The following is a 12500-nucleotide window of genomic DNA, read 5'->3' as shown; positions in this document are numbered from 1 at the left end:
GAGAATCCTCAAGGATGTAGCCACCTTTACTCATTATTAATCCTCAACATGATGTGATGGTAGGCGTATCGCTCACAACATTATACGGTAAGAAGAAAACTGAGAACAACTGACAATAATTCAGCTACCTTGTGCTCAATGTTGGTCTTTGTTTGACCTAGAACGGTATTAGTGTCAAAAAGACGAGATGTGGGAAGACATGTCTGTCAAACGGCGATCATATCGCCTCACTGTTCGGAAATCTCTGCAGATTCCGCAGCCTCAGCGTAACCATCTTACAAACAATAACTCTGAGCACCTTTTCAAACTCCACCCGTCTAACACCCGTGGACATATTTACAAAGTCAGAAAACAGCACAGCTCAATGACTTTAGGAAACATTTTTTCACGCTGAAGCATGGAACAAACTGCTGGCCTCAGTTGTTAGTTGTCGGAGCACTGCATCCTTCAAAACTTCCATGCTTTCTGAGATTCGCCAACACTACACCTGATTTTCTCCCCTCCATACACACACAAGCATGTATCTGACTCATACATTGTTCGCTTTCCAGACATTTGTACATTACTGCATATACTCTATACGCACTTTCTGACAAGTTGTGGTGCACCTGAGCACTATATACAATAATTTCATTATTATTATTATTATTATTATTATTATATTATTATTATTATTATTATTATTGTTATTATTATTATTATTATTATTATTATTATTATTATTATTATTATTATTATTATTATCATTCAGTAGTTTTATTTTTATAGCGTGCTTTCACTTCACTACCGAGCGCAGCTCTGTGTGCCTTAGGTATGTGCTGTGATTTGTTGTGATGCTCTGATGGTTATTGTATGGAAAGTTTTCTGCGTAGGATGTGTGCAGTGCCTAGTAGTGCAATTTTCTGTGTGTTATATGTGTTTGTAAGTCCTGGTGTTTTTGTTATGTATTTGTCTGAATATTTTTTTATCATGCCTAAGGCACCTACAATGATAGGAATTGTTTCTGTTTTTAGATTCCACATTCTGGTTACCTCTATTTTCAGGTCTTTGTATTTTGAAAGTTTCTCCATTTCTTTTAGAGACACGTTGTCATCTGCCGGTATTATTATTATTATTATTATTATTATTATTATTATTATTATTATTATTATATGCGTCACGATATGACAACCTGTACGCGCAGAGGATATTAGCAGTAGAGATCAGATAAAAATTGGAGCTAGGGACAACACTTTCGACGGTAACTGCCAACGTCTTCGCAAGCGCCTTGAACAAAATTTTAAAGTTTGCGTTCAGCGGAGTTATAAGCCAGTAATTGTCACTGATGCCCTCCGCCGCCCGTTGCTTGCGTCCTTCGTCAACAATACCACTTTTTTCCCCCAGCTATCACTACTTGGAATGTTCCAGGTCTGCTACCAATTGTGATAAATAAGTCTGGCAGATAACCATAAAGCTCGTACGGTAAGACCATCAAACCCAGGCGATATGCCCCTCGCACTCACCATCATCTGTACCTCACCTTCCGGTCGCCGCTGCCGCCACTGCCTCCGCCGCCACCGTCGCCGCCGCTGCCATCACTGTCACCGGTACCGCTGCTGCTCTCCCACCGCCACCACTGCAATAGATAGCGATAGCGACAACAACTACAACCAACAAAGTTGATAATGAGACCGACGAAAAAAAAAATATATATAATGGTAGTGACAGCACAGCAACAAACATTATAGACTCAACCACCACGACGACCGCTATTAATACTAGCACCATTAATAAAACACCAGCGCGCCGTGGCAAGCAAAAATAACTGTTAATGGTTTCGTTATCACTGTTCGAATGCAAGAATCAATTTCTCTATTGCTGAACATTTTCTAACCCAGAATGGAATAACTGTACCATTAAGCTTACTGCAACATACTCAGGAGGATGCAGAGACAAACAAGCAGTAAACACACACACACACACACACAGAGGGAAATCTGCCCTCACAAAAAGTTGGAAGATTTGGAAGAAGACTTGAAGTGAGTATAATACCGACACTAACTCCAACACCACCATCGCAAACAACGCCGTGAGCACCACAACCAACAATCGCAAAGCGAACAAAGAAACCTCATAAACTACACGGTGATAAATATATTTCTTTACTGCCCACAAGGGGCTAAACATAGAGGGGACAAACAAGGACAGACAAAGGAATTAAGTCGATTATATCGACCCCCAGTGCGAAACTGGTACTTTATTTATCGACCCCGAAAGGATGAAAGGCAAAGTCGACCTCGGCGGAATTTGAACTCAGAACGTAACGACAGACGAAATACGTATTTCTTTACTACCCACAAGGGGCTAAACACAGAGGGGACAAACAAGGACAGACAAAGGGATTAAGTCGATTACATCGACCCCAGTGCGAAACTGGTACTTTATTTATCGACCCCGAAAGGATGAAAGGCAAAGTCGACCTCGGAGGAATTTGAACTCAGAACGTAGCGGCAGACGAAATACCTATTTCTTTACTGCCCACAAGGGGCTAAACATAGAGGGGACAAACAAGGACACAGACAAAGGGATTAAGTCGATTACATCGACCCCAGTGCGAAACTGGTACTTTATTTATCGACCCCGAAAGGATGAAAGGCAAAGTCGACCTCGGCGGAATTTGAACTCAGAACGTAACGACAGACGAAATACGTATTTCTTTACTACCCACAAGGGGCTAAACACAGAGGGGACAAACAAGGACAGACAAAGGGATTAAGTCGATTACATCGACCCCAGTGCGAAACTGGTACTCTATTTATCGACCCCGAAAGGATGAAAGGCAAAGTCGACCTCGACGGAATTTGAACTCAGAACGTAACGACAGACGAAATACCGCTAAGCATTTCGCCCAGCGTGCTAACAACAAGCAACAAAGAACTAGTGAACAATTGTACTCTTTACTCTTTTACTCTTTTACCTGTTTCAGTCATTTGACTGCGGCCATGCTGGAGCACCGCCTTTAGTCGAGCAAATCGACCCCGGGACTTATTCTTTGTAAGCCCAGTACTTATTCTATCGGTCTCTTTTGCCGAACCGCTAGGTTACGGAGACGTAAACACACCAGCATCGGTTGTCAAGCAATGCTAGGGGGACAAACACAGACACGCAAATATATAAACACACACTTATATATATATATATACGACAGGCTTCTTTTAGTTTCCGTCTATCAAATCCACTCACAAGGCATTGGTCGGCCCGGAGCTATAGCAGAAGACACTTGCCCAAGATGCCACGCAGTGGGACTGAACCGGAACCATGTGGTTGGTTAGCAAGCTACTTACCACACAGTCACTCCTTGTGATTCTCACCAATTTTTTACCCAAGGCCCCCTGTGATTCCTATCTTACCCTACTGGACTTGGACTCACATAGCCATTTGATGTTTTAAAAATACTACTATATTTTTAATATTGATTGCAAATTCTGGAACAAGGCCCGCAATTTCGAATGAGGGGTAAGTGTTCAACTGGTACTTATTTATCGACCCCGAAAGGATGAAAGGCAAAGTCGACCTCGGCGGAATTTGAACTCAGAACGTAACGACAGACGAAATACCTATTTCTTTACTACCCACAAGGGGCTAAACACAGAGGGGACAAACAAGGACAGACAAAGGGATTAAGTCGATTACATCGACCCCAGTGCGAAACTGGTACTCTATTTATCGACCCCGAAAGGATGAAAGGCAAAGTCGACCTCGGCGGAATTTGAACTCAGAACGTAACGACAGACGAAATACGTATTTCTTTACTACCCACAAGGGGCTAAACACAGAGGGGACAAACAAGGACAGACAAAGGGATTAAGTCGATTACATCGACCCCAGTGCGAAGTGGTACTCTATTTATCGACCCCGAAAGGATGAAAGGCAAAGTCGACCTCGACGGAATTTGAACTCAGAACGTAACGACAGACGAAATACCGCTAAGCATTTCGCCCAGCGTGCTAACAACAAGCAACAAAGAACTAGTGAACAATTGTACTCTTTACTCTTTTACTCTTTTACCTGTTTCAGTCATTTGACTGCGGCCATGCTGGAGCACCGCCTTTAGTCGAGCAAATCGACCCCGGGACTTATTCTTTGTAAGCCCAGTACTTATTCTATCGGTCTCTTTTGCCGAACCGCTAGGTTACGGAGACGTAAACACACCAGCATCGGTTGTCAAGCAATGCTAGGGGGACAAACACAGACACGCAAATATATAAACACACACTTATATATATATATACGACAGGCTTCTTTTAGTTTCCGTCTATCAAATCCACTCACAAGGCATTGGTCGGCCCGGAGCTATAGCAGAAGACACTTGCCCAAGATGCCACGCAGTGGGACTGAACCCGGAACCATGTGGTTGGTTAGCAAGCTACTTACCACACAGTCACTCCTTGTGATTCTCACCAATTTTTTACCCAAGGCCCCCTGTGATTCCTATCTTACCCTACTGGACTTGGACTCACATAGCCATTTGATGTTTTAAAAATACTACTATATTTTTAATATTGATTGCAAATTCTGGAACAAGGCCCGCAATTTCGAATGAGGGGTAAGTGTTCAACTGGTACTTATTTTATCAACCTCAAAAAGATGAAAGGCAAATTTGAACTCAGAACGTGAAGACGGACGAAACTGAGGAAAGGCTTTAAGGTTTGGTAACGTGACCAGCGTATTTGGGGCGAGATTGACCCTCGACCAATTCTTCAACTCGATATATGAAGGCTGCATTGCCTTTAATACCCCGAAGAAACGAAAATTCGTTCGGGGGACCTGAGTGGCAGAGGTGCAATGTGGCAACATAAGCGCCATTAAACTGTTGGTGAACAATAATGAGCGCGTGCTATTCAATTTCAGACAGATCTGTGCGGGTTTTCAATGGTACTTTGATTCACTGTTCGGGGCAAGTGGTACACCAATTCGCAGGATGGTCTTCAATACCTACCTCAACAGACAACCATAACTCTTAGCAGCGGATGCAGTGTTGCGAAAAGCCAATAACAGCCGCAGAAATAGGGTAAGAGATGACTAGCTGCAGGGGAACAGGTCGCCCGGTTTGGATGGTTTACTTTACCAGCTTTATGTTTACATGTCAGACTTGTTCGGCGGCCTCTTGGCAGACACCTTCCACAAGTGACAGCACAATGGTTGAATCCCCAGTTCTGTGAGTCGAGGTGTGTGGTAATGTTGTTGGGAATGGACTCAGCAGCACTACCGCCACGACCCACTGAAAAAAAAATCATTTTCAACCTATAACTCTGCTAAACGCAGATTTCAACATCTTGATCAATATGTTAACGAAGAGACTAACGCTCGTCTGTGATCTGATTGGTGATTCACAAACATACACCATCTCAGACAGATGTAACTGCACAACCTTCACCTCACGCAATACGTCATCGACAGGGTGGGTAAGCAACCTGGCAGGGGTAGGGCATTGATCAACTTAGTTAAATCAAAGGTTTCCGATAGGGTCGACCACCAATACCTATCAGTTATCCAGTTAGCAACTTTCTTCAAGGGCTGGATCACCACGATTTACAGCAGCATCTGGGTGATTAGAATTAATGGCCATCTCCCAGAAGCATTCAGTATCATTCATGGTTCGTCACAGTCGTACCTTCTCCTCTCTTCTGTGTGTACTGACTCTTGAGCTACTACAACGACAACTCGGAGACCCCCTTCGGTGACGACACAGACCATGAGATTGCACCTAGAAAGTTACCCTCCTAGACACAAGTCCGGGCGAGGTTGTTTATGGATGACCAGCAGTCGCCCATGCATACCAGCCTCCCCTTTCCACGCCACCAGTGTTATCCAAGGGAAAGACAAAGGTCGATACAGCTTGGCATCTGTGATGTTGCAGCTCATTTCTACAGCTGAGTGAACTGGAGCAACGTGAAATAAAGTGCCTTGCTCAAGAACACAACACGCAGCCCGGTCCGGGATTGGAGCTCACAACCTCACGATCGTAAGCTCGATGCTCTAACCACTGAGCCATGCGCCTTCACAACGACAACTAGAGGCATTGCATAATAGGATGCGGAAGATTCGCATCGGAATGAGTCGATGACGTTACTGTCAAACTATCAGAAATCAAGAATGTCAACATGATCAGCAACGCTCTAATGGAGTACAAGGCCAAAATCAACCATTATTATCTCGTTTTTTTTTTGTGGCGTTGAAGTGACTGCGTGTACGACCTCCATCCAATACCATACTGAACGGGACCCCAGTCTGACGCAGAGTTAAGCCCCTAGTATTTGTTTCTTGTTGAGTGAACTGAAGCAGCGTGAAATGCCAGTGCCTTGCTCAAGAACGCAACGCACAACCCAGACCGAGAATCGAACTCACAACTTTAGAGATCATGACTCAACATGCAAACCACTACTCCACATGGCTTCATTACAACTCTACAGCAGAAGTAATAAAGACTGGTTATCAATTACCCTCCACACGCCACCATCAATTTTCATATCGCCGATATGACTTTCTCGCCAGTCTCCAGTGCCAACCGATATCACGATATTTAAGCTTTCCTAAGTCTTGTAGAGGAGGTGATAAATAGAACTTTACAAGGGATATTTTAGTATCTCTTTCGAATACTCTTGCCGTTCTGATCTTAAATCCCGTCTTTCATGTATCGATAATCAATCAAATAAGTATCAGTAATAAACTCGTGTCGATTCAATCGATTATATCCAACACCAATAAAAATTTCTTCCCGAATTATGGTTTTGTTTTAACTATCAGATCTTCTTCAAGTTATAATTTCAAAGACAATTATTTATTTTATTTGCAGCTATTGGAATGGGTATTGGTTTCTATAAATATTATCAAGTTTACTGTTGAAAAGAATCTTCTTATCTGTAACAGTAAATTATTCCATCTATTAACGAAAGCAGCCCGATAGCAGGCAGTATTGATTTCAGTGAAGCAAGCTTACTCTCGGTAGGTGTTTAATTACATTAAAAGAACTATTTGATTGAAAACTTGTTGATAAGTTGTTTGGAAGTCTATTGAGCGTTTACTGGAATAGTTTTAATGTGTTGTAACCTAGCTATAACCTGCAATAATTTCACGGTGGCCTTTACTGATGTAAATCACTAGTGTGGTTAATAACAGCGAGGTTACTGGGCAGAGACGGACTTTTCTTAAGCGCACACACTTGTAATTTCCCATGTCTATATATTACTAAATACACATACATAGGTACGTACGTACAGACATAAATACATGTTCATACAAGCCTATTGAACGATGATTATCGACTGGCTTTAGAGGAATGCCATTACGTCAGCCTTTACAATACACATTAATGGAGTGTAAGATCTGTAAGACGTTTGAACAAGTTAAATGTACACTTTTAAACAATTTCTCTGAAGTCTTCCTGTACGTTTGTGAGAGTTTCACATGGCCAAGCAAGTGATAAGATTTTCTTCTTATTAACCTTCTTCTAATTAACCTTTGCACACTGTTGAGACCTTAACACTCTGCAGTTCGAAGCGGATGAGTCTACATGCCATAAAAAAAGAAAGAAAAGCAAAAATGTCTGCAAATGTTACATTTCAGTTAATTCGAAGAATCTCACAGTTCAAATCTTTGGTTATATATACATCGACCAAGATAATATCAAAGAAGATTAACATTCCAGAATATATATATATACTCTTTTTATTCTTTTACTGGTTTCAGTCATCTTATTGTGACCATGCTGGAGCACCACCTTTAGTCGAGCAAATCGACCCCAGGACTTATTCTTTGTAAGCCTAGTACTTATTCTATCGGTCTTTTTTGCCGAACCGCTAAGTTATGGGGACTTAAACACACCAGCATCGGTTGTCAAGCGATGTTGGGGGGGACAAACAGAGGCACAAACATATACACACACGTACATATATATATATATATATATATATATATATATATATATATATACGACGGGCTTCTTTAAGTTTCCGTTTACCAAATCCACTCACAAGGCTTTGGTCGGCCCGAGGCTATAGTAGAAGAGACTTGCCCAAGGTGCCACGCAGTGGGACTGAACCTGGAACCATGTGGTTCGTAAGCGAGCTACTTACCACACAGCCAGTCCTACATACACATACATACATACATACATACATACATACATACATACATACATACACACATATATTATATATATATAATATATATATATATATATATATAATATATATATATATACTGGAGTAAACACATAAATATGTAACAAGGTGGAAAAAGAGTACTCAAATACCAGGGGTAGAGTAATATGCTTTATTTAAAAGCAGCAGAAATTCAACAAAACCTGTTACTCGGAGTTTCACGTTCCCGTTCGTCGGACAGTTGTTGTTCCGAGTAACAGGTTTTGTTGAATTTCTGCTGCTTTGATATAAAGTATATATATATATATATATATATATATATATATATATATATATATATATATATATATATATATATATACACATACATACATGCATGCATATATATATACATATACATACATATATAAGCTTCTGATACTTCATCTTTGCCCGATCAATTCCGATGAAGAAAACTAATGATCAAGGGCGTTCAAGCCATGTCTATACCAACATTTTTTCCAGGAAGTGTGTACTCTAAGCAAACATTATTCACTGGGTCATATTGTGAAAGAATCAGTTTAGTTTGAAAGAAAGTTGTCTATTATTTCTAGCAGATCTAGTGACCCTACAATAGGGGCGGATTCGTAACTGCAGTTTGCTTCTTGGCCCGTTGTTAACAAGTCGCTTTGATGTGGAGCTGCCTGAATGCCCATATAAATCTGTTCGGTTTTGTAAGTTGTACAGATGCATTCTCTAAGCTACAAACACCGACTTGTAGAATTATTGCTATACTGCAACTCCTTAACTTTAAACCAAGAAACTATGTTCAACTGTTCATACTATAGAGAACGTAACTTGAGTCTAAGCACACAACGTTTGTGTTACGAGGTGCATTCCAGAAGTTTTGAGAATTTTTAGGAAAGGGAATTATAATTATCCTAGATTATTGTCATTTTAGTATATCATTACTATACATCTAATAGGTGGAGTCGCGTGGCTTAGTGGTTAGGGTATCAGCATCATGATTGTGATTTCGATTCCTGGACCGGGCGACAAGTTGCGTTCTTGAGCAAAACACTTTATTTCACGTTGCTCCAGTCCGCTCAGCTGGCAAAAATGAGTAACGCTGCGATGGACTGGCGTCTCGTCCAGCTAGGGAACACATACGCCATTGAAACCGGGAATCCGGGGCCCATGAGCCTGGCTAGGCTTTAAATGGGCGCATTTATATTATTTTTTTTATACATCTAATAAGCTGACCTGTTTACTTTTCTTATTTCAAATTGAAGGAGATAATTATAACAGTATTTGAACATTATTTGTCATAGCCGACCAGTTTGTATAATGTAGTCGGACGTTTGTAAATTCGCTATGCAGCAAAATTTAGTGCTAAACTAGGAGAAAATGCTACAGAAAGTTATGAAATGCTTTTTTCGGTGGCACAAGAGACAGTAGAAAGCAGGTGAGAGACAATGAGAGGTATGGGAAGGAGAGGCAAGTTAGAACATCAGAACTGGTTCAGAAAATTTGTTATTTTTTTGGATGATCGTTGTATGTTTGTAAAGGCTACAATCATACAGTTTGGAGTTGGTGTGGCAACTGTACACTGAATCATTCATGAAGATCTGCACATTTGTGCAAAGTTTGTTCTCCGGGCGCTCAGTGATGAACATGATGGGAACCAACTACTTGAAGGAAATGGGCATCAAAACTGCCCCTTAATCATCCTACAGTCCAGACTTTTCTCCCTGTGGATTTTGGTTGTTCCCCAAGCTGAAGAACCTCAAAGGCAGTCGGTTTGAAGATGAAGGAGGCTATGACAAGGGTCCTGGATATCTTCACTTTGGAGAACTTACATGGGGCCTTGATAAAGTGACTGGAGAGCTAAACAAGAGCATTGAAGTCAGAGGATCCAACTGTGAAGGGGCTTAGAGTGTTCTACTCTGAAATTAATGAATATCTCTCCTGAAAATGTCTGAAAACTGGAATGCATTGGGTTGTCCGGAAAGTTCGTGCCGATTTATAGCAGCTTATATTTCGGCTTATTTTAGAACATGGTTGAGTCCATAAAATAGGATTTGACTACACCTCCATTTAGAGCATAGTTTAAGCTATCTTTTCGTGAAAGAAGGTTTATGTTCCTATAACCTGTGTTAATTCTGTAAACCTTTAAAATGGAAGATAAGAAAGTTCATTTTCGGCACTTGATGTTTTGGGAACCAGACAAAAATTGCTGCAGATCGGCTGGGATGTGTTACCTCATTCCATATTCACCAGATATTGCTCCTTCGGATTTCCACTTATTCAGGTCTCTGCAGAATAGTCTTAATGGTAAAAATTTCAATTCCTTGGATGACGTAAAAAGATACCTTGACGAATTCTTTGCCACGAAACTACCTCAATTCTGGGAAGAGGGTATTTTCAAGGTAAAGGAAAGATGGAGACGCATTGTGCAACAAAATGGTTCATATTTGGTTGATAAAAATGTAATGGCAAGTATTTATTGACCTTTTTTCTTTCCTTTAAAAATCGGCACGAACTTTCCGGACAACCCAATAGTTGTAAAATGATAGTGACCCATTCAGGAATCTAACACAGTTACTCTTATGAACCAAATACAGTTACACTACCAACAAAAATCTCCAATAGTTTGTATTCGCAAAGCAACGAAAGAACCTCTACGTATTTGCTTGGTCTTCTAAAAGATATCAGTCAAATCTCCCTGAAATTTCATCATATTGTGTTTTAAAGAAACAACAACAAAATGAATACTGTAGACATAGATTAAAAAGAACACGGGGAGATCACGACTACAACGCTTTTTGTCATATGTCTGTTCGATCAAACCCTATCTGAGCTAACAGCGACAACCTCTTATAATTTAGCTATCATATTCTTAATTGTTCTCTGCCGTTGGATTATTGTTACCTGCACACTTGCAAATGCCCTTTCTAATCCCACCGCTGTAATTTAATTACTATTTATCGGACCCATCAATTCCCGCTTAATTAAATTAGTGATCTCGTCCCTATGGGATACTTGTTTAAGAAAAGGACTCTTTCTGCTACTCGAAATAATCCGCCTATTTAATTATTGTATCCCAAGTCGAGCTTGCTGATAATCATATTGTAATCAATATAAACTACTGCCAAAATCTCTTCAACTGGTATCCTACATTAATAAAGCATTGATTTCTAACATAGACGAAAGGACTCAAATTTAAGGGAGTGGGTATGCTATAGTTGGTTACATCAACTCAGGAAGTCAACTGGCATTTTATATTAGCTGCCTCAGAAGTATGAAATTTAACAACTGGTAACAGTTCGTTTAGCCTGTCGTTTCTAATCAACCGTTGCTGTTTCGAACTGTTATACAACTGAAAATGTTTGTAAAAGTGTAGGACGGTTTTCATCGTTGTTGTCATTTAGCTCCTAGATCAACTGTAATCGACCAAACTTATCAAAGATGTTTCCACCGGGGACTATCATGTCATTTCTCCAGATATGGTCTATCTAGGACGTCATTATTCAACATGCACTACAATGAGTCTCCCTTCAATTACTCCCAGGGAGTAATTCAAGGCAAATTCGACCATATATATATATATATATATATGTACATATATATATATATTACATATACATATATTATATATATACATATATATATATATATATAATATATATATATATATATATATATATATATATATATATATATATATTATATATATATATATACAAACAAATTTAAACGTGAAACAATCAAGAATTGTTTTCTACCTTCCGAATTGTTTTCTGCCTTCCGTGTTATTTGAAACTGCATTCTAACTTTTCGAAGGTATGACACTTAAAGGAGAAATTTTAGCAACCACTGACTTCCAATGCATGCTGTCTACACAGTCTTATCTAAAAGGCAGTAACATAGCGGGGATGTGGGGTGGTCCTTCCTGACCGACACTTTTATGCGGTGGGGCGCTCTTTCAGATCTGCTGAATAAGTCTGTATAGGAGAAAGGGATGGCAAACTCAAAGGCTGGCACGCACTTTAGCGTCACTGCTAAGTGAGATGAAAGAATGTGTACGTGCGTGGGTGGGTGTGCGCGTGTGTGCGTGTATGTGTGTGTGTGTGTGCGCGTCTATGTGTGTGTGTGTGTGCATGTATGTGTGAGAGAGAAAGAATTAGAACATGACAGAAAGAGAGAGGGAAGGGGATACCTAAAGAGAGACAGATTAAAGAAAAACAGTTTGACATTATATATTTCTTTACTACCCACAAGGGGCTAAACATAGAGGGGACAAACAAGGACAGACAAAGGGATTAAGTCGATTATATCGACCCCAGTTCGTAACTGGTACTTTATTTATCGACCCCGAAA

At 40.2% G+C, this 12500-nt stretch overlaps 1 long non-coding RNA gene across 1 annotated transcript in view; it reads left to right on the top strand.

Moving 5' to 3' along the window:
• The window catches only part of LOC118762731, a 21579-nt gene that overhangs the window by 1275 nt on the left and 7804 nt on the right, over positions 1-12500 (top strand). Inside the window, exon 2 of the long non-coding RNA XR_004998482.1 lies at positions 1313-1317. This is a non-coding gene — a long non-coding RNA (uncharacterized LOC118762731). The remainder of the gene's footprint in view (positions 1-1312; positions 1318-12500) is intronic.

The sequence above is a fragment of the Octopus sinensis genome, linkage group LG3, assembly GCF_006345805.1.
Source record: "Octopus sinensis linkage group LG3, ASM634580v1, whole genome shotgun sequence".
Classification (NCBI taxonomy): Eukaryota; Metazoa; Mollusca; class Cephalopoda; order Octopoda; family Octopodidae; genus Octopus; species Octopus sinensis.
This window is presented reverse-complemented; position numbering and strand designations above follow the sequence as displayed.